Source organism: Myotis lucifugus, unplaced genomic scaffold (genome assembly GCF_000147115.1).
Source record: "Myotis lucifugus unplaced genomic scaffold, Myoluc2.0 scaffold_1, whole genome shotgun sequence".
In the NCBI taxonomy this organism is placed as follows: domain Eukaryota; kingdom Metazoa; phylum Chordata; class Mammalia; order Chiroptera; family Vespertilionidae; genus Myotis; species Myotis lucifugus.
The window spans coordinates 14,073,683-14,096,816 of NW_005871049.1; the positions used below are offsets into that span (position 1 = coordinate 14,073,683).

At 35.5% G+C, this 23,134-nt stretch overlaps 1 protein-coding gene across 1 annotated transcript in view; it reads right to left on the reverse strand.

Moving 5' to 3' along the window:
• INPP4B (inositol polyphosphate-4-phosphatase type II B) overlaps positions 1 to 23,134 on the reverse strand; it is a 496,781-nt gene that overhangs the window by 298,154 nt on the left and 175,493 nt on the right. The window contains exon 4 of the mRNA XM_023754658.1: positions 338 to 402. The gene's annotated coding sequence lies outside the window, so the exon portion shown is untranslated. The remainder of the gene's footprint in view (positions 1 to 337; positions 403 to 23,134) is intronic.

The window sequence follows — 23,134 nt, forward strand, 5'->3', positions numbered from 1 at the left end:
ATCCTGCATATCAGATATTTACATTACGATTCATAACAGTAGCAAAATTACAGTTATGAAGTAGCAATGAAAATAATTTTATGATTGGGGGTCACCACAACATGAGGAACTGTATTAAAGGGTCATGGCATTAGGAAGGTTGAGAACCACTGGATTAATGTATTCATAGAAATCAATCCATCTTTAGAATATGGTCAGCCACTCATAACACATAATCACACATATTCTAAGACAACAAACTTGCAAAATATTTTTTAAATAATAGGGGCTATAAGATTGAATTAATCATCCATCTAAATGAATGTTATATATCAGTTACTGAGAATCACTCTTGTACCTGCTCTCTTGTTGTATTCCTCAAACAGCTCTGCTCTTTGGTTTCGCTTTGCTGATTTCAGAGCTCTGTGAAGGACAGAAGGGCACAATGTTAGGGCCAGTGTTTTACTGGGAAGTTCTCTTACAAAAGCATCCCTAGCCAACATACTTCATATGTTGGTTATGCCCATCGTTCCAAACTTGAGGACTTACATCATTGGCGTAAGATCCATGGAACAGGGCTACTTCTTCGCATTCCACATGAACCCGCTTCATTTGCTCACAGAACACCACCGGAAGGAACTATAGCTGACCCTTATTTATTTGCTTACATGAGCCAGCACTGTTCTAAGTTACATGGATAACTCACTTATTCCTCATAACCACTGGAAAGTCCAAGGTTACCTCAGCAGTTCCAAGTTAGGCAAACCCTGCACATTCCAAAGAAAGGCCTGTCATCCGCTCCTGGAAGATAAGCTCTGGAATAGTCTGCCTGGTAGAGGTTTTGTATGCCTGGGGCTGTGGCCTATGCTGTCCCACTTTGACCAGATATGTTTATGGTGAGCACCTGTGTTTTGCTTGGGGGAGCTGGAGTCTGAAGTCGGAATAGCTGAGGTCAACCGTCTAGTCCTGCAAGCTTATGTGACTGACCCCTAACAAAACTACAAGTGACCCCCAATAAAACTCTGGAGACCAAAGCTCAGTTGAGCTTCCCTGGATGACCACACTTCATTCATCTTCGCAGGTATTGTTGCTGGGAGAATTAAGTACATCCCCATGTAACTCCACTGGGAAGGGACATCTACGAGTTCGCAGCTGGGTTTTTACTTTATGTGCGTTTCTATTCGCAGATTTGAATCTGTTTCCTTTAGCTGTAATTTACAACTATGGCTATAATATAACAGCTTTTCCAAATCCTGGGAGCTCTTCCAGGAAATCACCCAGCCTGAAGGGATCATGGGGTGTCACCAGAGGAAGAAGGTTCTTTGAGGTGTCACAGGAAAGAATTCAGAGACACACACAGGAAGAGTTCAAGCATTGATGGTAAGATTAATTAAAATGAAAGTACACTCCTGGAGAGAGAGAGCAAGGGCAGGCTCAAAGAGCAGCTGCACTGATCCCTGGGGTTATGCTCCTTTTATTCTCAGATGTATTATGGAATTAAATACAAATAAAATACAACACAAAAAATAAAGAAAATTGTAACTAATTATTTGTGTGTGTTTTATGGAGAGGTCAAGTGTACTTCTGAAGCTTAAAATTTCTAAAAAAATTTTAGAAAGAAAATGCCTGGCAGATTAGACTATGTTAAAAAAAAAAACTTACCTAAGTAAAAAAAAAAAAAAAAGTTTAAACCAAAGCAGATTACAATTATTTACTATAAATGCAATACACCAAAAATCTACCCTATATAAATAATAAGTACCAAAATATCAAAGGATACTTCACAACTTATTAATGAAGAAACAACTTATTAATGGACATATGGAAAAATGTCCAACTTCATTAGTACTCAAGGAATTAACCATTAAACAATGACCAAAAATATCTCATCTAACAGATTGGCCAAGAAGAAAAAATGTTCATGTTTGATGCCATTTTGATATTGCTCTGAGTGTTACTCTCCCACAACTCCTAAGAGCTCTAAAAGTATTCCTACCCTTTCCCAGAAAATCTTGGAAACATTCTCACCACATATAATTTACACAAGGTGCTCATTTCAGGCACACCCCAGTTTAATAGCCTCTAAACCATAATAACCTTTAGGAAAGTGACTCAAATATTCATAATGGCATCACAGGTACCACACCCAGGACATAGGAGGAATGCAATAAATGTGTTAAATATATCAATGAATTAATGAGCTTATTTCTTCATTATTAAAGTAAAAGTATGGTAGTCTTCTCAAAAAATGTTTTCATACCCTTTGATCTAAGATTACTATGCCAAATTCTGAGATTATATTCTAGGGAAGTAATGCTAAATGTATTTTTTAAAGTTCTATACATAAAGAATTAATTCAATATATTATTTAAAATAGGAAAATATAGAAATAGACTAAATATAATAGAGAAATGTTTGAAAATATTGTTATAACAATTTGGTGAAATATTATGTCAGCATTAAAAAGAAGAGTTTAAAGTTCAGATTTTTAAAGGCTTATTCCAAAATGTTAAATGTGAAAAGCAGAATTTAAAGTTGTGTATTTGATATATAACAGGCATAGTATGGTGGTTAAGACTCAGCATAAAATCTCACCTTCACTAATACTTAACTATATCTCCATGAACAAGTTACTTAGTCTTCTTAAGCCTCAGTTTCCTCATTTATAAAATGGATAGTAACAATATTACCTAAATTAAAATGCTATTTTCATTAAAAATCAAATTAGATGATTCAAAGTGTTAACAGTACCTGTCATATAATAAGCATTCAGGAATTACAGCTATAGCTGATATTTAAACTATTAAACAGAAACAAAACCTTTGCAATTCAGATAGTCTCTAGATACTAATACATCAATGCGTAGGCAGTAGTTTTTGTGTGGTAGATTTTTAGCCTTTTGGAGTCTTTGGGACATATCCCCTATGTTTGGAAAATATCCCACCTTACAAGTTTACACATCACTAGGATGGATGCCAGAAATCGACTTCTCAGTCTTCATTACACGTTAAGAGCCTAAGTTCATCTAAAGGGGTATATGTTGAGAATGTTTGGGTGGAAGTGTAAGACCTGACTTTTCTGATAAGATAATGTACAAGGCTTCAATTCAAAAGCACGTGCTTCTCAGAATCTCTCTGACAATCCATTCCAAAAGCTGACATCTTTGCTAGCTCCCAGAGGCATTGGAGGCACAGTATGGACCATCAGGCCCACATCAGCAGTGTGGGCGGTGGCACCTGTGCCAGCATCAGTAACTGGGTGTGCATCCTGGAGTGGTGCTCATATGCATGTGGTTACACTTGGAGTTCCTGAGCCAATGGGTGGGTTGCCTCCAAGTCTGAGGTTCTGGTCATTAAGACTTTAACAGATTCTATGCACTTTTGCCTTTAGCAGCCCTTTTCTCCATCACACACACACATACACACACACACACACACGTGGATATAATTAGAGTTTATAACTGAATTGATATAAAGATAGGTATAATAATACTATGTAATAAAATTTTTCAACCCAATATTTTTTTCTTCAGATCTTAAAAGAAATGAAAATATTTTCATGGACCCATAAAAGCATCGCAGGTCATTGGCATTTTGTCTACTGTGCCTGATAGAAAAGTTGGCCCAACTTAATGTTTTTATTTATTTATTTATTTGTAGTTTTAACCATATTACTTTTTTTTATTGCTTAAAGTATTACAAGGGGTATTACATATGTGTCCTTTTTTTTCCCCTGCCCTTGACAATCCCCTGGCCTCCCCTAACCCCCAGTGTCTATGTCCACTGGTTATGCTTATATGCATGCATACAAGTCCTTTGGTTGATCTCTAACACCCCACCCCCCAACACCATCCCCTGCCATTTGTCTCTGGATCAATTTTTGTTCATCAGTTTATATTGATCATTATATCCCATATGAGTGAGATCATGTGATACTTATCTTTCTCAACTGGCTTATTTCGCTTAGCATAATGCTCTCAGTTCCATCCATGCTGTTGCAAATAGTAAAAGTTCCTTCTTTTTTATAGTGGCATACTATTCCATGTGTAGATGTACCACAGGTTTTTAATCCACTCATCTACTGATGGGCACTTGGGCTGTTTCCAAATCTTAGCTATGGTGAATTGTGCTGCTATGAACATACCGGTGCATATATCCTTTCTAATTGGTGTTTCTGGTTTCTTGGGATATAGTCCTAGAAGTGGGATTACTGGGTCAAATGGGAGTTCCATTTTTAACTTTTAGAGGAAAGTCTATACTGTCTTCCACAGTGGCTGCACCAGTCTGCATTCCCACCAGCAGTGCACGAGCGTTCCTTTTTCTCCGCATCCTCTCCACCACTTGTTGTTTGTTGATTTGTTGATGATAGCCAGCCTGACAGGTGTGAGATGGTACCTCATTGTTGTTTTGATTTGCATCTCTCGGATGATTAGTGACTTTGAGCATGTTTTCATATGTCTCTTGGCCTTCTGTATGTCCTCTTTCGGAAAGTGTCTATTTAAGTCGTTTGCCCATTTTTGATTGGATCATTTATCTTCCTTTTGTTAAGTTGTATGAGTTCTCTGTAAATTTTGGAGATTAAACCCTTACCTGAAATAGCATTGGCAAATATATTCTCAATTCAGTGGGCTTTCTTATTGTTTTGTTGATGGTTTCTTTTGCTGTGCAGAAGCTTTTTATTTTGATGTAGTCCCATTTGTTTATTTTCTCATTAGTCTCCATTGCCCTAAGAGCTGTGTCTGTAAAGATATTGCTATGACATATGTCTGCTATTGTGCTGCCTATGGAGTCTTGTAGGATTTTTATGGTTTCCTGTCTTACATTTAAGTCCTTTAGCCATTTTGAGTTTGTTTTTGTGTATGGTGTAAGTTGGTGATCTAGTTTCATTTTTTCCATGTATCTGACCAAATTTCCCAACACCATTTATTGAAGACTGTCTTGACTCCATTGTATGCTCTTGCCTCCTTTGTCAAATATTAATTGAGCATAATCGCTTGGGTCCATTTCTGGGTTCTCTATATGTCTCTATATGTTCCATTGGTCTATATATCTGTTCTTATACCAGTACCAGGCAGTTTTGAGAACTGTGGTTTGGTAATATAGCTTGATATCTGGTATTGTGATCCATCCAACTTTGTTCTTCTTTCTCAGGTTGCTATGGTTATTTGGGGTTCTTTTTTTATTCTAAATGAATTTTTGGAGAGTTTGTTCTAGATCTTTGAAGTATGCCCTTGGTATTTTAATGGGGATTGCATTGAATCTATAGATTGCTTTGGGTAGTATGAACATTTTAATGATGTTGATTCTACCAATCCATGAACATGGTATGTTCTTCCATCTGTTTATATCTTCCTCTATCTCTTTTTTCAATGTCTTATAGTTTTCCGAGTACAAGTCTTTTACCTCCTTAGTTAAGTTTATTCCTAGGTATCTTATTTTTTTGGTGCAATGGTAAATGGAATTGTTTTTTTCATTTCTCTTTCTGTGGGTTCATTATTGGTGTATATAAAGGCCATAGATTTCTGGGTGTTAATTTTGTATTTGCTACATTGCTGAATTCATTTATTAAGACTAGTAGTTTTTTTATGGAGTCTTTGGGGGTTTTCTATGTATAGTATCATGTCATCTGCAAATAAGGCCAGTTTTACTTCTTCTTTTTCAATTTGGATGCCTTTTATTTCTTCATCTTGTCTGATCACTATGGCTAGCACTTCCAGTACTATATTATCTCTCACAATTGATGTTTCAATCTCTCTCTCCCTCTCCCTTCCTCTCTGAAATCAATAAAACTATTTCTTTAAAAAAAGATTGTGAGTGTCACTGAGTCTGAGGCAGAGTGTATACATTTGTCTATACAATCCCAGATGCCTAAAGAATGAAGTAGGTAAAATGATTTGGAATTAAGGGTTTTGGTAAAGCTGGCAGCAGAAATAGGTGAAGACAAGAGGATAATCAGAAGAATGTGGTGATTACAAGCTGCAAGTACTTCAGGGAGGACAGACAACAGGGGCCCAGGAAAAATGTAATCCTGGATCAGAAGCATCAGAAATATCTTTAGGGCCAAAATTGTAAAAGAAAGGGAATTTCTAGGGGTGTTATTTTTATACTCATAATAAAAGATCAAAATACTCCTCAGGCTGACCTTCAGGACATTTTATGATCTGCCCCTTTCCAGTCTTCTTTGATAGTTCTCTACATACATTTGCCTCCGTGATTCCGAAATGACTCTTGTTCTGAGCTTCTGCAAATTTCTTCTACATGCCAGGAAGAATATTGTTTCACCTTGGAATTCCCATATTATTTATGTTATTGTGGCTTGTTATATAGTTATATATTGTATATCACTACATGAATCTATTGGTTTTTTTTATTTTTATACTACCATATATCTTTCTCTATAGTAAAAGGTAAAATGTTATTGAGTAAATGTCTGAAAAAGTAACCAGATTTATACATTAAACTGGTTGTTTTTAAACATTTTGCATACTAGAATTCCTTGGGGACTCAAGAGTCTCAGTCAGTATAACTGGGGTCTTCTGCATTTTTTAAAAGCTCCTATTGAGTTGGTTTCATTAGCTTTTGGAAAAACGCAAGACTAAATCTGCTGAATCTCAGGTAAAACTATTAAAAACCACTTTTCAGACAACACAATGAGCTCAGTAGTTTTAATTACCCACACATAAACTGACAGGCATATGATATAGCATTGGAAGTTTTTGAAAGAACTGATATCCATTTCTTAGAACAAGTAGTTAAAACTGCTCAAGAAGGGAACATCTATTCCATTTGGTGTGGTCATGAAAGAGATGACTGTGAGGAGCCCCAAAGTCATAATCATCACAATAGCATTACCTTTAGTACCCTCATGAGGGTGAGGAAACACAAGAAATCGTTAAATATTACAGAAAGAGACATATGGCAGCAATGTGTAGGTACTAGTTTGGAAATCTTGTTAAATTAAAGTAGAGAAAGTCAATAGCCTACAAGAATTCTTGTGATTACTTACCAAACCCTTCCTTTGAGCCCAGGAAAAATGCATGCTGTGGATGAGAACCATAGGCATGGCTAATAAAGGGAAATAATGATGTTATTGTCAGGGAAAAGTACATAGTGTTCCTTGTTCAAACTTCAACCAGCTCTATCAATTTTGAGCTAATATAGCTGTGAAATTTTGCTCTTTCAAATGGTTTCATGCACAAGCAGTAAACTGTACCAGTCAAATGCCACACACTGTCACGTATTACAAATCATCTTTCAAAACCTGGAAAGACAGGCAGAGTGAGGATGACAGGGAAACCTTCTACATAGCCTCCAGATCAACCTTATCTAGGAAACAAAGTTGTTTTTTTTACCAAAACAACTTACAAGATTATCTTTCAAGGAATGTCAAAGCAGATAAAAGCGCTTTTTTTTCAATATATCAAAGGAAAGGAGACAGTTGGAGACTCAGTGAACTGGTGATTATGGCCCTTCAAAGAGAACGCTTAGGACTTAGAGTTCTGGATAAAAGGACAGACTACATCTGACAGGCTGCTTTTTCAAAATAAAATATTTTAGGAGACACCACATATTCACCCCAAGATGGTAGATTAGATGTGCAGAAGTAATTATATAATAATCTAACCATAAAAGTTAGCATTTTTGAGAATTTATTATGGTCAAGTCCTATGCCTAAAAACACAGTCTCATTATCATTCTTGCTTTAATTGTTTCTAAATTAGAAAGGCTGATTGAGGCCCTAAGCACAGAGGCCAAAAGAAGAAGGTCAAGAACTAAGAATAGATTTTAAAATTAATAAAAATTATGGTAAAATATAAAAAAATAAAATAAAAAGAACAGACCAGAATAACTTCCCCTAATGGAGATAGATCTAGGCAGATTTTGAGATACAAGCCTTTGCAGGGTTCATAATGTGAGCAACAGGGAAACCACACCTTGAATATCTAGATGGCTCTAGAAAGAAATTTCAGAAACTAGAGTTATATTTGAGCAACAATGACACAAAAATCGGTGTCAAGAACTCAGAATGACATTGGGTCTGTTTCAATGTGGCTCCATAAATGTAGATGACAGGAAGTCTGGTGTTGCAGTTCCGGGAACCGTGTTTTATGCTGGAGAAGCTCATCCAGCCCATGAGACCCACGTTTCCGCCAAATCTGCACTGTGTGACATCCGTTAGTAGCATGAAATCAGCCGCAGTGGGAGTATTTATACCTGAAAAATGGGCAAACATGAAAAATCAGGACCTCCTGTTTTCTTTTCTTTTCTTTTTTTTCCCCTTGAGAGATCCAGTTTGCCAGCACACCAGCACCCTAATGGAACGCATCAAGACCTTTGTGAACTATGACTCCAAAGAAGGAACAATTTAGAGGAGACATACTAAAGAAAATCCAAGCAGGAGGATGATACAGCTCATCTGGGCCTGCGTTAGATTTCTCTAATCAGATGACAAAATACCACTGAGATAAAGTTATCCCATTCTGAGAGGTGATGATAAATAACATTTGTATGACTATTAGATGCTTTTTGAATATCCAGAATTGATGACTTGATATGTCTCTATCTAAGAGCCCCTCTAATAAAAAATTCAGAAGAGTGTGTTAGAAAATCACATGCCTGGAACAAAATAAAAAATCAAGAAGATACTCAGATGCAGCAAACTGTACCTGTGCTACGTGAAGTAGAGAACAAAAAGAGCCAACTTAAGAAGCAGTTAAATGATTTAATCTTCATCTGAGCCTTCCTCCAAAGTGCGAGGGGTCAGTATGGGGAATGACCATTAGAGTTAGATCATTCTCCTTTAGAAAACATGATGCAAAAGAAAATATTTCTACTGTCCGTAAAGAGATGGAAAATACTTAAGGCCTGAAAAATTGAAAAAGGAAACCAGAGAAATAATTGTTAGAACATATGGTCATCACTAGACTAACTGCCACAACCACTAAGGAAGCCAATTCTACCCAAGCTTCTGAGTGGACCCTCTGAGCTGAGACTGAACAGAATGAGAAATCGAAGGAAGAGAAATTTCAAAGTTTAATTTATTTGGGTTTAACTTCATATATTATGTCTCCTTTGTTAATGGTTTTATAGCATTTAACAAAAACTACATATTATCAAAGCACCTTTGTCATATGTTACAATTACACAACTTTGATAAAATATATTGAACATGTAGCTAGGCGTGAAAAATAAAAAACTGAGTATATTTTTAGCTTAGGGCACAGTAAGGTTCTGGAATTCATTAATACACTATTCCAACCTAATTCAATGCCCTTTAGAGTACTGCTGTCCAATAGATGGTTCTAGAAGGTGCAGATATGTTCTAATCTGTTCTTTCCTAGGGTACATCTACCAGTTAAATCAAGCTATGAGCACTTGAAATGTGCCTAGTGTTACTCAGGAACTGGATTTTATTAATTTGACTTTAGTTAATTTGAACTTAAATAGCCACATGTGGCTAATGGCTACTATATTGGACAATGCAGCTTTAGAAGTAAAATTAAATTCCCCACCAGCTTAACAAAGGAGCAGTACCTTTCTTAACTTTGTAAGTAAAGAGCAGGACTTCCTACACCCCAACAGTGTCTTCTTTCATAGGGGCCAGGCTCAACTCTGGTGAGCCACAGGCTGGTTGTTAAAGATTAAGAGTATTAAAAAGAACATGGCTGAGGTGCAAGGGGCTTCCATCCCTCAGGGCTCTTATTTCTAATAGAATCACACTAGAATGAGACTCCTGCCTTTCTCCTCCCTCACCACTCACTTGAGCTTCTCACTCTGTTTTAAATTAGAAGACATTGTGCATTCTTTTCTGCTTCCCACCTTGTGGTAAGCCTATAATAGTGGGCTCTGTCCCATGCAGGAAGCCTGCATTTGTCCAGCTCTATCTGATTGGGTGGCCAAGTTTAATTCCATAGTGAAATATTGAAAGCTCAATCTTACATCAAGTATGCCATATAGCACAATATTTTATCAGTAATACAGCTGTTATTTAGAGCTCCATGTGTTGGATTTCTGTGCCTACTAATCACTTCCTTCCAAAACATGGAGGGGAAAAAAATAATAATTTATTGACCACCCCCTCCTTCCTCAGAATTTTAACACCAATATTTCTGATCATTTAATGGCATCAGAAGTAAAAGGTAGAATCTGTCTTTGTGGTGAACTCTATTTGTTCTGAGAGAGACTACTTGAGTGATACTTTTAGGCATATATACAAACTATGTGTGTATTAGTTGTATGAAGGCCAGAGGCATAAGTCATATAAAAGTGCTTTGTACTGAGATGAAAGCCTTTCCTGACCTTCTTGCATTGGTCCAATCTTGCATTATTTGCTTTCATAGCATCTATATCTTCTCCTTTGTGAAACAGCATATCTTAATTTGTGCTATTCATTAATGAATAATGTACAATTCCCACTAGATAGCAAATTCTATGCTTCATAAGGGAAGAGACTACACTCATCTTTTGATCTTCATTTCATTTCCAGCACTTGGTAAAATGACTGGCACAGAGATAATATGCTCAATAAATGAATAAAGTAACATTTTATTTGAGGACATAAAAGATTACTTTAGTATGAGCAGAAATTATGATGTAAATTTAATTTTTGCCTTCTTTTCTACATTGTCCCCAGAAATAAGGGTCCTATAAAAGGAGAATTCTTGTTTGGAGGAGTGTAATAATCTCTAAGAAGAGAAAACTAAAAATGGTCATAATGACAGGAACCAATAATAATGACTGAACTCATGCTATGCTTTTGCTTCCATTCCACAGGTCAATGACAATAGAGTTAGCTAGATTATTCAAAGCACATAATCACAGTGCGCAGGCCAGGAAAGCAGCCTCCATCTGTTGGGTGTCATTATGGTCAACACCGTGCTGAGCACTCCAGAAAATGTGAGAGTCAGGATAAGAATGGTTTTGTGAGCCAGTTTAATCTCTACCACTTTGCAGAATACTTCCTTCTCGTGGCCATTCTTTAGGTTCCTAGAGCAAAGGCCAATAAGAACTCTCTGTGAGTGGATATTACTAATGACTCACTTTTAGATTTTCCCTTTTGCATCATAGTTTCCAGAGGTCTCAGCCAGGTTTGTGAAATCGAGATCGTGTCCTTTATGGACTAATGTAGAGCCTGTGGATATATTTTGCATCCAACTGGAAAGCAAGAAGCTAAGACAGGATTGATACAAGTATATGATTAGAGGCAGTGGGAGAGACATCTGGTCTAAAGTGATAGATGAGCAGCAACCAGAACAGATCTGTGGGATTCAAGAACACTCACTAGAGAATCTAAAAAAGTATTGGGTTTCTTATCATCATAGAATAAGGCCTCGAGATTATTGCTACTTGGAGATTAAAGGAAAATGTGATATGGAAAAGACGACCTACCCAAATAATCTGGGCTGTAAATTAATTAGAAAGGACTAGGATGGGGTCTGAAAATGAACTGAGGCTGCTGCTTGGGAACAAGGAACAGTTTATTAGAACCAGAGAATGTGGTGCACCATGAGAGGGTTACTGTACACATATCAGAAAATGTTTCCTGCCCTAGAACATCATTACAGTTCTTAACACTGTAACTTAAGAAGATGCAGAGAACAGCACCTAAAGCCATCAGGGGAATGGCGTATGAAGGCTGTCATATGCAGTCAAATTAAAAAGGAAAATTCTGCTAACTTGAAAACAGAAGCTGAAGAATAGCATCAACATAAAAATGAGCAACTTAAAAATCGATATAACTTACAAACTTAATATAGATTTGCTCAACAAATTTCAATGTATTAAGGCAAAGAAATACGCTTTAAGGAAATACGATCACCAGCATTTTATTAACACCAATTAGAAATACATTCTGGAAATATACATACATTTGACAAGAATTGGTCAAATTTATTGAAAACTAAGCCATAGGCAGTTATTAATGGAAACCTCAGATATGGCCTCTCTTTAGGGTTAAAAGCTACAAATTCCAATAACCATACCTTAAGGAATCCAATGTCAATCAAACATTAAAATTAGAAGGGTCTGAACACATCAGCAATTAAATTCCAGAATATTTAGGGGAGAAAAAGCAATTTAAACAAGAGCTGATATCTAATTTTTTTAACACATTAAGCACCCTGTCAGTCACCGGTGATTGACACTATACTTTCCGTCCGGAAGACAAAACAGGTTGGGCGCTTAACGTGTTAAAAAGAAAACATCTGTAAATTAAGGAATTCCTCAGGGAAAAAAAAGGTCTTTATTCAGACATAAAAACAGTTGCAATTGGGAGTCTTTTATTTAATTGTTAATTAATAATGATTTCTCTTTTTAAAATATCTATGCCATCAATGTAGATGTGTCACTTGGGGCATAAAGCAGAGATACGGGACTACTCATCTGAGAGTCCTGGCTCTGCATGGGATTTCAGGAGATTAGTGTGCTCCTCTCTGGGGCTGGAAATAGCTTTCAGAGAAGGCGTGCACAGATACGTTCTTTAACTTGACACTAGGGAGATATAAAGTTACTTTGGTAGAAGAGACTTTGATCTTGGGCCAAAAAGCTGAGAGAAGAGAACAAAGCAATCAGAGTCCAGGCCTAGTCTCAATCTTCATTTAAATGTTTTTAGGAACACATCACTGGAGTGGAAATTTTCTCATTAAAAAAAGAAAAGAAAAGAAAAAAAACATGTATTTACATTTCAGACTGTAGTCTATCTCTGAGTTACAAAAAAAAGTAAATAACAATATTCAAAAAGGGCTCTGTGCTATGTTTAATGTAAACATCATAGAGATCAATACTCCCTTGTTGGCTAAGGAAGAAAATAATTTCTTTTTCATAGCATCGTTCAGAGATACCATCTCATTTGACCTTCAGAACAATACTAGAGTGCATAAAAGCAGGTGTCATGATTTCTATTTTACAAAAGTAAAGACAATCTCTAAGAACGAGTAAATGTATCAATAGCTGTCTATTTCATAATGTCCACTGTGTGAACTGGTTCGATTAGAAGCTCAACTAGGCTGAGAAATTGGGATTTGAATAAATCCGTCTAATTCTAAATCCATGCTCTTAATCCCTGTATTTAAAATTTCTTGTCTAAGGTAACACGCTTTTACTACTGGAACAAACAATTAAACTCTTAAACTAGTGTTATACAAATTGCCTCCTATATCCTTTCACAACTAAATAGCCATGTGAATATGGCTAAATACTAGACATTCACCAAACCCTTTACCCTTTGCTCCTAGGCCAGTGATGGCGAACCTATGACACGCGTGTCAGAGGTGACACGTGAACTCATTTTTTTGGTTGATTTTTCTTTGTTAAATGGCATTTCAATATATAAAATAAATATCAAAAATATAAATCTTTATTTTACTATGGTTGCAAATATCAAAAAATTTATATATGTGACACGGCACCAGAGTTAAGTTAGGGTTTTTCAAAATGCTGACACGCTGAGCTCAAAAGGTTCGCCATCACTGTCCTAGGCCCACACCTAGACTAGCAGGAATCCCAAGCCTTTGGTGTAATTAAGTTCAGTCACATGACTAAGATCTGGTTGATGGAGTGTAGATACAGGCTTTATGTACATATTGCAGACCTGGATTCTGATATCTCCCATGTTCTCCCTCCCTCCCCACTAGCTGCCTGAGGAAGACACCAAGGAGTGCAGAGCCACCAGGGCAAGGCTCCTGGTTCCTACATGACCACACAGAAGGTAATTTCAGACTCACACCAGCAAAGCCTGAGAATTCCATTTGCTTCACATTCTCACCAACATTTGGGGTTATACGTCTTAATAGAGTTAGTCCACATGTACTGACAATTGTGGCTTTAATTTGCCTTCTCCTGATAACTTATAAACTTTATCATTCATTTTTGACATGTTCCTTTGAGACTATCTATTCTAATCCTTTTCCCAATTTTAATTGGGAAGTTTACCTTTTCCTTATTGTGTGATAGCAGTGTTTATAATCTGGATACATTCTTTTGTTAAATATATTTTTTGGAATACATTTTGTTAGGAATATTTTCTTCCTATCTGTGACTTGCTCTTTTGTTTCCCTAATGCTATTTTTCAAATAGAAGTTTTACATATTTATAAACTTTAATGATCAGTCTTCCTTTTTATGGTTTGTGCTTTCTTACCATATATTAGAAATCATTTCCTACACAAGTTCATGAGAATAGTCTACTTTGTTGGCTTTTAGAAGGTTTATATTTTAGCACTTACAACCTGGAATATAATTCATTTAGGGAGAGCAAGAGCTGATGTTCATTTTGTGACACAGATGTATACAGTTCCAGCAACATTTATTGCAAAGAATTTCCTCAAGGGATGCCTCGGTGCCCATATCAAAAACCAAATGACCATTATACGTAGGTCTATTTCTGGACAGTATTTTGGTCCATTAACCCATTCATCTTTATTTATGCCACTACCACACTGTCTGGATTGGAATAGCATAACAGTAACTTTGGTGCATTTTCCTATAATTTTAGTATTAGCTTGTCAATTTCTACTCCCATCCAAAATACAGTCTGCTGGGATTTTGATTGGATTGCATTAAATTTTTAAATCAATTTTGGGATAATTGACATATTTTTTAATTGATATCAGAGAGGAAGGGAGAGGGATAGAGACATAGAAACATCAATGATGACAGAGAATCATTGATCAGCTGCCTCAGCATGCCCCCCACTGGGGATGGAGCCCACAATCCTGGCATGTGCCCTGACCGGGAATTGAACCATGACCTCCTGGCTCACAGGTCAAAGCTCAATCACTGAGCCATGCCGGCCGGGCAAGAATTGACATCTTACTAAAATTGAGTTATTGAAGCCATTAACATGGATTAAAAACCTTCTTTAAAGTCTCTAAGCAAAAGCTTATAATTTTCATTGTAGAAGTCTTGCACATAATTTGTTAAATCTCCTGTAGTATTTTCTGTCTGGGGGTGCTCTTACAAATAATGTATGTAAAATGAATTTTCTAATTGTTTCTGCATGTACATATAAACAGATTTGTGTAAAATTGGTCTTGTGTACTATGACCTTTCCATAGTCACTTATTTCTAGTAGTTGCATTTTAGATTTGTCAAGATTTCCTACATACATATGTCTTCTGTGAACTAAGACAGTTTTAATTATTCCTTTGAAATGTTATGACTTTTATATCTTTTTCTTGTGTTTTTGGATTGACTAGGACCTCCAGTACAATGTTGAATAATTTGTTTGTTCCATGTCTTAGCTGGAAAATAGAATTTTGCCATTAAAAATGATGTTTGCTGTAGAGTTTTTATCATTAATATTTAATAAGCATTTGAATTGATCATATAGTTTCTTCCTTTCTTCTACTAATTTGGTATAATATAAAATTAATTCTTGAATCTTACAATCTTGTATTCCTGGGATAAACTCCAAATTCTCATAATAAATTATCCTTTTTATATATAATGGAATTGTTTTGCCAATATTTTATTAAGGTTTCTCATCTCTGTTCGTGGGGAATAATGGAATTTATTTTATTCTAATGTCTTTAGTTTTGAAATCATGATGTCTTTGTTAAGTTGATTGAAAGTGTTCAGTCTCCTTATATTTTATGAAAGTCTGCATAAGAATTGGAATTTTTTGCTCTTTAAATTTATAATAGTACTTATCAGTGATGCCACATTGGCCTGGAGTTTTTACTATGGGAAGATTTTTAATTACAAACTTAATTTGTTTACTAGATACAAGACTGTGCATATCTTTTATTTCGTGATTTTAAAGGAAATGTTCCATTTCATCTAAATTGCAGAATTTATTGATCTAAAAGTGGTTCATTTTTCATAATATTCACTTATATTTCTCTTAATAACTTTGGGATATATACTATCATCCTCTCTTTCAAATCCAATATTGGTCATTTATACTTCCCCTTTTCTTGATCAGCTGTGCTAGGGGTTTATCTATTTGATTAATTATTGTTTTTAAATCCTCACCCAAGTATATGTTCATTGATTTGAGAGAGAGAGAGAGGGTGTCCCAAAAAAATGTATACACACACTTTGAATAATTATAAAGGAATTGTTTATTAAAATACATTTCATTTTCAAAATTGAGCTATCAGCTGTTAAAGTGTACATACATTTTTTGGGACACCCTAGATATTCTTTATTTTTGTCTGGCTAATCTTGCACAATATTTTTCTTTTTAGATATTCATCCACATCCTTGCATGTTTTCTCTTGCTGTAGAGATTCCATTGCATGATCACACCAAAATGTATTTATGCTTTCTACTGTTAAGGAGTATTTGAGGAATTTCTTCTTTCCAGCCATAATGAATAGTGCTGCTTTGAAAAGTTTGAAGACTTTTTGTAAAAAAACAAAAGACAAAACATTTTATGAATGTATAAATATATGTTCATTAGAGGTACATGGTAGTACTGGGTACATATGTGTTTATCTGTAAAATCTATTGCCAAATAGATTTTCCAAAGTGGTAGTTCCTACTTATATTTCCACTATTAGCATATGAGAGTTTCCATTTTTATTTTTTTAATATAAAGTTCTATTTTTTTATCCTCACCTGAGGATATGTTTATTGATTTTAGAGAGAGATGAAAGGATATATATATAGAGAGAGAGAGAGAAGAAACATTGATCAATTGCCTCCTGTACATGCCTGACTGGGGATGGAACCCTAAACTTAGGCCTATGTCCTGACTGGAAATCAAACCCACAACCTTTTGGTTTATGGGATGATGTTGCAATCCACTGAACAACCCGGCCAGGGCATATTCTCTATATTTTTTATGTAAAATATTAAAAGTATATTATAAAAGTATATTTTAATTGATTGTATTTTCTTCTAAGACCCATTGTCACGTCTTTATTAGAATATTGTATTTTCTATTGTTTTATATAAATATTTTATGTAATAAAGATATCAACTGTTAAATTTACAGCAAATATATTCCCACAGACTCTGTGACTTGTGTTTTAATTCAACTATGCCAAACATAGTGTGTGACTCTGGATTGATCATACTTTGAGTTATTCACATACCTGCTTCAGTCCATTAGGTATATGATGTAATGATGTGAAATATTTAATGTAATGATGTGAAATATCACTTTAAGATTGATATTTATAACATAAATTGTAACAATGTAGACTCACGGCTACTCTTTGGAGAGACAGAAGTACAAACTGGTAAATAGCAAACAAAAAGAGGAAGAACAAAGGATATCTGTATTAAAAAATACTTAAAGGTATATAATTAGAGTAAAATGAATCTATAATGAATAAGATGAGACCTTCGTTTGTTCTAGTATTTTTTGCTTTTCTTTGGCCTTTCGTGAAGTACTGTATATGAATGTAGTCACCATGTTTCTCTAGCTTACCCAGCTAAAACAGGCCTTTTTAACTGATTAGTCATGTCACATTTGTCACTAAAGTTGTGACTAATGCCAGGTGATAAACAATGTTGAGTCCCAGCTCTCTGAGTCTACTATTAACTGTTAGACTCACAAAATGCCAAACCAACAAACTATGCAATATGCTCAAATTATATTCATCTTGACATTTAGTCAAACCAGTTTCTAGTCTAATGTTTTCATAAGATTATCTTCTGAAGAATTTACATTTAAAATTAGAGAATTAAGGTGACATCTGTTAATGATAAAAGACTCAAATTTATACAGAAAAGACTAATAAGCTACAACACTTCCAAATAGGCTTTTAAATCCACAAAATGTGTCATAGTATTTAATCTCTGCCTCACCTAAAGTATATTTTAAGCAAATGCTTTATTGGCTAAAACACAGGATAAATAAACCAAACACCAAAGTTGTATATAGAAGTAAAACCATTTCTAAATTCATGGTTTGCTATCAATGTGATTGACTTTTCTAACATTATCCTGAAGCAACAATATTTTCCAATAGGAGACTTCATCATTTCCTACCAGTATATTTTCACTGGCTTCAGCCTTTGCACTGAAAGCCTATAACATTCTTAGCACATTGTCAAACAGAAGGAAACCAAGACTTATCTCTAATATGTGTCCACCCACTAACCACCTGAAACAAGTAGAGAAAATGAAAAAAAAATCACTTCAAAATAAGCTTAAGTAGATAACTGTTTACAGTTATGAGATCTGCCTTGACTCTTCAAGGGTAAAGAAAAAATATATATTCCATAAAAAACATTCAACCCATCTAGGGAACTGAAATTGAGGTTTAATACCACTCAGAAAAGCTCTGGTACCTTACTTGACTTATCAAGAAGCAAACAACTCAGTAATCTGAGGGGGGAGGGAGTAATTAATAGAGACCTCAACTATGCAAAAATCATAGGAAGCAAATACTTGAGATCAGGGAGTTATTTTTAGCATATACCGCTTGATTTAAAGGAGGTTTAATCAAGAAACACAATGAGTTAAAGTAATGCAAGATAAAATTTAGAATAGGTTATAATTTTGTTGATCTAAATGTATATATGACCTAAATAGTGTGCTTTATTGGAAAAACTCATGGAGGAAAACTAAGTTTTGATTATGTCACTCAGGTTATGAGTTAATTTTGTGTGGGGGGGGTTTCCTAGTGATTTTGTTTGCAAGCTATCTTTTGCCTAAGATATACTGCATAGGAAAACAAATTGCTTTTACTAAGAAACTGAATACATAACTGTTCAGGCATCTCATGGAATTAGTTACGCTGAGAATGTTGTTACCATCACTCCACATGGACCACTATTGCTGAAAGGCACCAATTATATTCAACAATTCTCCAAGCATCCTTCTCTCTAAAAAAAGATCAAACATGCAGGCTGTTAAGAAATTACTTAAATTTTACTATATCTTGAATGACTAATCTATACACTCCTGACCTTTATTTTTTCCCCCACCCCAACCCTGCAATTTGACCAAAACCCAATTACTCCATGGAATGACTTTCACTGAGATCACTAATGAGAGCATGAAGGCCAAATCCCCTGCCTGGACCAGGTTTCCAGAACATGCTTCTCTGTAGCCTTAGAAAATGTCATTCTTCTTGAGAAGTAGACTGGATTCTGGAAACACAGCAAAATAAATAGGATCAATCTTTTCCTCCACAATAAGCTCTAAGATTCCTGCCAATTCTGAGTCAAACCAATAACTAGCACTCTAGAAGCTAGGGAGGCCAAGCATGTGGGAATAATGCATGAGCTTTCTTCCCTAAAAGGTGGGGCTTGGCAAGATTGTGAGGAACTTCATTGAAGTCCAAGGGGAAAATTTAATAAACTGTACTTTTGAGGGCAAACTTGGTACTCAAAAGCCTATGTATTTCTGATAAGGGTGACTGAACTCTGGTTTCTCCTGGACACTATGGAGTAGAGAAAATACATCAGGAGGTTGAGTCTCTCTGCTCTTAAGGTCAGGAGATTACAGAGAGACTTGAGAACTGAGTGGGTTTTTAAGAAGCAATTGAAACAGTTAATTCTTAAAGTTGTAAATTCATTTGGTACTTCTTTAATATATAAATCTTGCCCCAGTCTCCAGCCAATTTTATAACCCAAGAATGTCTTTCTCAAGGACCTGGAAGCCATCCTTTTGAAATAAAATTATTGAGGGGGAGTTGCAGGGCTGGGTGAAAAAGGTGAAGGGGAAAAGAAAAAAAGAGAAGAGAAGAGAAGAGAAGAGAAGAGAAGAGAAGAGAAGAGAAGAGAAGAGAAGAGAAGAGAAGAGAAGAGAAGAGAAGAGAAGAAAATCTCATGGATACAGACAACAGTATGGTGATTAGCAGAGGGAAAGGGGAGTTGGTGGAGGTAGAAGAGGCTATAGTGAGGATAAATGGTAATGGAAGGGATTTGACTTGGGATGATAAACACACAACACAACATACAGATGATATATTACAGAATTGTACACCTGAACTCTATATTATTTTATTAACCAATATCACCCCAATAAATTCAATATAAAGGGGGGGGGGAGAAAGTTCTATCTCCCAGTCTCTGTGGGAAGGTAGAAGCCTAACTACCAGAAGCATCAGTTAGCAAACACAGATAGCCTAAACATATTGCATATGGACCCACCTGCCCACTAATGCCCTCCAGGACTTTTCCAAGAGCTCACCACAGTTAAAAACTCCTCTTCCTTTTGTTTCAGTTGAGTTGAATTCACTCTCTCTCCCATTGCAATAGACCATTAAAGTCTGCCTTGCCTATTTAACTTTTCCCAGTACAATTTTTCTTTGACAACCACTGTAAAGCACTTCAACCATAATGTAGTGGTAGTAACAGTTGTGATTAGTAAAATATTCATTAAAGTTTATTGACCCTATAAGCCAGCAATTCTCAATCAAGGGGAATATCATACATCAGGGGATATTTGGTAAAGTCTAGAGACATTCTTGGTTGTCACAATTGGGTTTGCTCTTGGCATTCAGGGGGTAGAGGTCAGGGATGCTGCTCAACATTTAGCATACAAGGCAGCCCCTCAATAATGTGGTGCAAATGGTAATAATGCATGCTTGAGAAACCCTGCCTTAACAATTAGGATCCTAAGAGCACTCTTTCCTAAGTCTCATTGATTAGGTTATGCCAAAAAAAAACGTGGGCCACAATAAGTTAGATTATAGTTCCTACAACAAGAGCAGGCAATGGAAAAGAACTATAAACAACCTTCGAAGAGCATATCATTGGGAAAAATGCATAGAACCAATGACATTTACAGAATATTGAATTATTTTCACACCAAATGAGCCCATATTTCACATGAGTATATTGCTGATGATGAGCAGGTTCTACCACTTCCTAACTGTGGCAACATGGGCCAGTCACTTACATCTCAGGCTCAGTTTTCTCGTGGATAAAAGAGGAATAAGAGCCGCTACCTCAGTGCCATTGTAAAAACTTGCCAAATATTATGCATGTTTGTTGCTCAGCCTGGTGCAAGCTCTCAGTATATGATGATGATTTTAAAACTGCAATAAGAAAGGAAAATAGGAATCCCAGAATTGACTCCTTAATTAACAAATGAGGAAATAACTGACATCTAATTAAGTCCTAAGCTTATCATTTAATATATTTTGAGACCAAACTAACTCTTCAAACACCATTATTTTTAAGAAAATGTAAGATCTAGATAATCCAATCTGTGGGCTCACTGAGTCACTTTGGACTCATAATCACTTAAAGGTATTTCCTAATAAGAATGTGTAATTAGATGTTTAATTAGCCTGCATAGGCTAATGAACTGCCACTCAGCCATTATCTCCTTTAGAGGTTCATCTCAATCAATATATGTATACAATAGCAATTATGATTAATCCAATATAGATTAATATATAGATCGCCACCACCTATCACTATCTCACAGACAAAAGAATGACGCTTCAGCCCCCTTAGAAGAAATACTAAGTTTGCAGATGCTCTCAGCAAGTTAACTTGTTACTGTTAACAGATTACTGCTCTCTACAAAATAACTTAAACAGATTACCTGATTTCCTTTTCATTTACTCAAAAAGCAGTTTTGTAGCAATTATAAAGAACAAGCATAGATGTAATGAACTTGTGACACATTGATCTCATTTTATTTGGCAAGCTCACAATAAAAAAAAATTAAACACTTTCCCTCCTCCGCTTTTGCATACAGCTAGAAAATTCATATCAGGACAAACTGACTTAAAATGGTTATATGATGCTCAGATGTAAATGAATTTGCCTTACTTTGTAATGTAAGGCTCTAGTGCATTCTCAACTACACACTGAGTAATAGGTCTTAGATATTATGTCTTATTTTTATTTATCCTGCATTAAGAACTTCTATTATTAATATTTATTTTATACCTTCTTGGCAATGTGCTAAGGATTACCTGAGTTTCATCAGAGCTATATTTTACATTTAGAAATGCATTAGTATGTGAGAAGTAAAAGCATGAAATCCCTCGTCTCCACTCAATAATTCACTACCAAATCAATATATAAAGAATATTTTAAAACCACCAAACTAAAGGAAGCGCAGTTCAAAAACAATGGGTGTCTTTCCCTGAAGTTTTCTAAACCAATTTTTCTTTCAGATAGACTTGTCAGCTCCAAACTGAACAGGACTTGGATTCCTAAGATCCTGGGAAATGAAGAATATTTTGCTTCGTTTTCTATTCTATATAAAGTAGAGCAGTATTAAAATTTTAGAGCAGTATGTAAAAATTTTTATGAGTTCCAGAGGGCATATTTTGGTGACTTCGATATGCTATTCCTTCTTCAACTTTATCATAAGCTCATTTTCCAATTTTATCCTAAAACTGTGAGTCAAAGAACAAAATCCTAAAAGTGCTAGTCCTCTCTAATGTACTTTCGAAAAGGGGAACATTAAGTGTAACTTCAGAACATAATGCTATGAAAAACTTTTAAGAAATAAGTTTTAAGAGTGGCAAAGCTATAGAATTACCCTTTACAATGACCCTAATATGAAGACAAATCTGTTTGGCATTCCATCTACTAGTAAAAGGGAAAAGTTTATCATCTAGAAATCTTCCATAGACATTTTTTGGAAGAACTTTTTTTGTAAGACACTTAGTACCAGCGTAGATGCTGACCTAACTAAAGCCAGCATGTTAGTTTGTTTGGAGAACAAGACCACTAAAGTAGATAAGTGTGTTAACAATTTAATCAGTTGCTCTTATCTTTGGCTGTGAATCATTTCTGAAGCTTTTAAATACTAGGATGCCCAGACTTCCCCCAGACCAGTTAGGTCAGAAGATCTAGGCTGGGAACTAGGCATCAGTATTTTATAATGCTCCTCCTAGAGATTTCAATATGCAGTCCAAGTTGAGAATCAATGTTTTAAAGAAATAAAAGATTTCTTTACAATTGTCATGATAACAGAGAGTTAAAAGAAATACTTAGATGTACTTTCATAATTGAAAGTGTAATTGATTAGAGTAGGAGAATTACCTCTCCACCCCCTGAAATAACATTTATAATGAGGTTTAAAGCCACTACTGAAATAGATTTTTAAATTTTTGTACTTTTCCTTATAATCCAACAAAACACTGAGATCATTTCTATATGTGTATATTTAAGTTGATGCAATTTGATTGGCATAGCCCTTTATAAGACTATTAGAGGCCTGGTGCATGAAATTCATGCACGGGGGTGGGGGGGTCCCCTCAGTCCAGCCTGCACCCTCTCCAATCTG